This window comes from Leucopleurus acutus (assembly GCF_964270905.1).
Source record: "Leucopleurus acutus genome assembly, chromosome: 20".
NCBI classification, from domain to species: Eukaryota; Metazoa; Chordata; class Mammalia; order Artiodactyla; family Delphinidae; genus Leucopleurus; species Leucopleurus acutus.
The window spans coordinates 43,949,876-43,955,232 of record NC_139162.1 but is presented as its reverse complement, the minus strand read 5'-3'; positions in this window follow the sequence as shown (position 1 = coordinate 43,955,232).

Here is a 5,357-nt window from a genome sequence, read left to right as displayed (position 1 = left end):
CCACGGTGGCTATGAGATTTACATTACATAATGTACATATATATAAAAGCACGTATCACTCAGCTCATAAGTCTTGACTATTTATAAGTCTTTGTGAGGCAGTACAAAAAGCAAAACAAAACAAAAAGGTGGTTCAAACCTTGTGCTCTGGAAGCAAGTGGACTGGGGTTCAAATCCTGGCTCTGCCACTTTCTTTCTGTATGAATTTGGCAAAAGATTTGAATTCCAGCCTTTCCGCCTCCTTCTCCAGGAAAAAAAAGGAATTATTACAATATTATTATAGCGCCTACCTCAAAAGCTAGCAGGAAGGTTAAACACTCAACATTAGCTATTATTATTTTATCCCATCTCCCACCCCATTGTTCACATTTCATACTGTAATGAAGAAAAAGAGCGTGTGAACTTCAGCAGTAACTTCCTGTTTGAGCCCAGTGCCTGGAATATAATGTGGTGCACATTTAACAAAGTATAACTATTATTATTGTTATTCATTCCATAAATGTTTAATGAGTGTTGGGCACTTTCATAGGTGCCAGCGATACAACAGTGCATAACATTTTTGTAAAGATCTGACGTCATGGAGCTATTCGGGGTGATGGAAATGTTCTATAGCTTGATCTAGGTGATGGTTACATGGGTGTGTACGTACATGCGAAAATTCACCAGGCTGGGTACTTTAAAACTGTGCAATTAACTGTGTATCATAAAACTATATTACCCTCAAGGAATAATATGTAGCAAAGAAAGAGAATAAGTAAGTATATAGAAGGTTTTATGTGCTATGAAAAAAAGCAGGGAAGGGCTAGAGATTGTAGAGGTTGGGGAATTGAGATTTTAAATTGGGCAGTCAGGTTGGCCTCAGTAGGAAGGTGACGTTTGAGCAAAGACTTGAAGGAGGTGAGGGAGCGACCCATAAGGATATCATGGGGACAGCCAGTGCAAAGGCCCTCAAGCAAGGTGGCCAGTGTGGCTGGAATAGAGTGAGGGAAGGACAAGAGAGGAGATGAGATCAGGGAGGTAACGGGAGCAGATCCTGTGGGGCCTTATAAAACACTCTGGTTTTGCTGGGAGTGAGGTGGAATGATTGCGTGGGAGGTACGTAACTTGAATTTAGAAACTCTCTCTCTGGCTGCTGTGTGAGCAAGCAAATGTATTGTTATGATCTTCTTCGACCCTCATCCCCAGAAATCCCATCACGCGCCCACCTCCGGACTCTCTTGGGCCGCAGGGTTGCTCACTCACCGCCGGCTACCCACCGGCCTGGATCCTGAAGCCCCCGCCATGGGCGGTGCTTAAGCTGAACACTCAGAGGGACGCCTCGCGCGTCTCCAGGCTGTGCACGGCGCTGTGCTCGCGACCCGGTTCTTAGGCCAGCTCGGTTCAGGCGAAGCCCTGAGCCGGGGCTTGGCTGTGGCCAGAATGCCGCCCGTGATGCGGCTCAGGGCCGGCGAGGATGAAGCTCCAGTGCAGGTTGGGCAGCGGCCGCCGGTTGGGAAAGCCTGGCAGCTCCTTGAGCGCTAAACTTAGACTGAACGCGCCCATTGGGAGCCCGAGAGAAAAGAAAGGATCGTAGGCGACGCCGCCGAGGTCCGCGGCCCCGCCCAGAAAAAGCACCTGCAGACAGACGGGCCGAGGAGCGCAGCACAAGCGGGCGCACCAGGTCCACGTCGAAGTGCAGTGAGGAGACAGGGCGCAGAGCCGGCGCTCCTCCGGCGCCGCCTCCTCCACAAACGTCGGCCGCCGGGGCTGCCAGCCGCCAAGTACACGAGGTCTCGGGGCCCGGGATACGCCAGCGCGAAAGGAGGCACGGCGTAGACGGGGCCTCAGAGACCCTGGGACAGCAGTTTGGACACGTGGCCACAGGCCTTGTCTCCCACTTGCAGGCAACTGTGACCAGTCAGCAGCACGAAGGGATGAGTGGCCACCACGCAGGTGCTGACAGGTCGTCTGAGCTCTGCAGCTGCAGTGCCTGGAAAGGCTCAAGGTGTACGAGGAGGGGCCGGCGGGCAGCGTGCTTGACGCCGTCCAGCAGGACCCGCACGGGAGGCTTGAGGCTCAGGCACTTTGGCCGAGCGCCTGCCACCATGGCAAACTCCTTGTGCGGGTCGTGGGGCTGCAGCGATGGCGTCACCACGACGTAATGAGTACTCAGCAGGTGGCGCGGAAGAGCCAGGGCCGTGTCCAGGGAGGCGCGCCTACTCGCGGTCATCACTGTCACTCCCATCGGCCGCAACACCTCTAGGCGCACCTCGCTGCCCGCCGCCTGCCGCGAACCCACGCAGTGGTGCATCGGGTGCGCCCTCACTAGCACCAGGGGCCCCTTGGGCGGTGGCGACACGTACAGCCGGAAGTTGGCCTCCTCAGCGCCGGTACTCCAAGAAAGCCATGATGATGTCACGGCGCTGGAAACCTACAAACGCAGCCCCTGGGCCTGAGGGAACCGGGAGGGGATAGGAAGGAGTCAGCATAATCGGGTGGATTTTGAGGCCAAACACATTATATTGTAATCCTGACTCTACCACTCCCTGGCCATGTGAACTGTGGGCAAGGTATTTAACCTCTTTGGGCCACACTTGCCTCATCTGTAAGAGGTAGTGTTTAGCCCACGCTTCACAGAGCTATGGGAAGATTAGACGAGATAATATACGTAAAGGCCACGGAACAATGGTACATAAACATTAACTTAAAGTTGCCTCCATTGGGCCGTCGTCCCAGAAAGGCCTGACTGTTCCCCTTCCCACAAGCAGTTTGGCCAATTCCTTGTCACAGAGTCTGCCCAAATAGTCCTTTGTCCCAGCTGGCCAGGGCCCTGTCCCAAGAAGCTCCACTGTGGCCAATCCCCTGTTGCAGAACTTGCCAGGCAGCCCCCCAACCCCAGACGGCACAACCAGTCCTCTGCTGTAGATCCAGACCAGCTCACCAGCCTTCTGCATCTCCCATGGGTCACTCACCCCATAGGGAACTCAGGGCACCGAGGCACAGCGGGGCAGGTGCTCACACACGGGGCAGCCACGGCTGGAGAGGGAGTGGACAGATCCAGGCTAGTCAGTGCAGTCTCTCCTGCCAGTCTGCCCTCCAGCCCTCCTACTGCGGGAGTGGAAGGGGACACAAGAGGAATCCCAGAGAAGGGCTTGGACCTCCAAGCCCCAGGAAAAAGGCAGGATTGGGGATCTCACCTGCCAGGAGCTAGACTGAGGCCGGGCACATTGTGGGGGCATTTATAGTTCCATGCCTGGGCCTGGCCCTCAACACTCTCCCAGGGTCAGCACACTGCGGTCCCCATTAACACTGGCTCCAGCCTGACCTGGTGCCACGGATCATAATGAGGCCTAATTATGTGGGCGGGGTCAGGGAGAAGGGGCAGACAGAGAGCAGAGAGCGGAGGGAGAGGGATAGAGAGGGGAGAGGGGAGAGACAGAGATGAGCAGAGACACTCAAAGAGGGAGAGGAAAAAATACAAGAAAATTACAGGGAGATGGAGAGATGGGTGTGGGGAGAGAGACAGGCAGAGTAAGGAATGTAGAGAGAGCTGAGCGTGGTGGAGAGATGTAAAGGCCAAGAGAGACAAGAAAGATATTTCTTCAGAGGAGGGCCTTCGAGTGTGGAGGAAGTGGTTGTGTTTGGAGGAGGCGACGGCTCCAAGTTTGAGACAGAGGATTACAAATCAGGGGCTGGAAGGGAGCAAAGCAAGAATACCAGGGCCCCTAGGAGGAGAGGAGCAGGGCTCCTGAGCCTGCTGAGGAGGGAGGAGCTTCAGGCTTGGACTTTTGGGATCCTGGGAAGGAGGGCACCAGGGTGCCAGGAGCCTTGGGGATTCTGCAGAAGGAGGGGGATAGAAACTGGTTTTCTGTGTGTGAGGGAGAAGGACTGGGGACCTGAAGGTGGGGACTGGGGCCTGGACCCCTAGGACTGGAGCCAGGCGGGAGAGGACACCATGTGCCCGATGTGGAGGTCTGGAGGATTGGGGGGTGGAGTTCCCCAAGGGAAGACAATGGTTTCCAGTCACTCCCATCCTCCCAGAAAGTCCTGAGCCGGAGAATAGTGGAGCCGCACCGTCCATGGAGGATCCGGGAGGAATGGCAAGCCTGGGGCTCTAGACAGGGAAAGGCAAGGGACCTTGGATACAGTTTCCAGCCCCTCCCTCCCTCAGGTCCCAGGAGCCTGCACCCCTAGTCCCTTTCCCCCCAGAGCCCTTGCCTTTGGTGGGAGGAGTAGGGGGAGAATTCAAGAAGGAACCGACTTTCTTTCAGTAGCTTCATTTCACACCTGCTTAAGATCCTTCCCAGGCTCTTCATCACAAGCAGAGGAGGTGAGGGAGGGCATAGGGATCAAGGTGAGGGAAGGTGTGGGAGCATAAGGGTGTGGGCCTTTCAGGGAGCAGCGATTCCCTTCCAGCCTGAGGTGGAGAACATACGTGCTAGACATTTTTTTTTTTTTCCTGGTCACGCCACGCGGCATGTGGGATCTTAGTTTCCAGACCAGGGATGGAACCTGTGCCCCCTGCAGTGGTAGCGTGCAGTCTTAACCACTGGACTGCCAGGGAGGTCCCTGAACACATGTGCTAGAGATGGAGCTAGGCAAGGGAGCAGGGGAGGGGGCAAGGCCTGTGCCGCCAGGCTGAGGAACTGGGACCCTGTCCCGGGAACCCTGGAGAACCATGGAGGGTTCCATGCAGAGGAGGGCCAGGTTTGGCTTTAGGAAGACTCCCTGGACCAGAGAGTGAGACTGAGGCCAGAAGCCCAGGGGGAGGAGATGAGAAGCCCAGGGGGAGGAGATGCAGGGACCCAGGTGGATGAGGCCAGAGCTAGAACAGGATGGGACCTGAGAAGGGAGGAAGGGGAGGTGGGCGGGCTGTTCAGGAGGCTGGGTGGGGGTTGCCCTGAGACAGGACCCGGGAAGAGGGGCAGGTGTGGGAAGCAGCTGAGGCCAGTGTGAGACCCAGTGTGTGTGAGAGGCCTGGGGGATGTCCAGGAAGCCGAGGTAAGCCAGGCTCGGGGTTTAGGAGAGGGGCCAGGGCCAGGGACAGCGATGTGGAGGGCCTCAGCAGAGAGGGAAAACGGGGGCATTGGGGTGTGTTGGGGGTGATGCCCCAGAAAGAGGTGAGTGGAGAAGCAGGAAGGCGGTGAGTTCCCAGCCCTGGGGACCATAGCATTCAGTGCTGTGGATGAAGAGGAAGTTCCCAAAGAACTGATGTTTCATCCAGAGTGAAGCGTACCCTGGGGGTTCCACAGAGTTGAAGCCAGAATATACCGAGAATAAAGTCCTTTGAAGTCTCACGTTTTATGCTCTAAATTCTCATCAATTTTGCATTCACCTCCATCAGTCTATGCACGTGAGTTCTCATATAAAAAGATTTT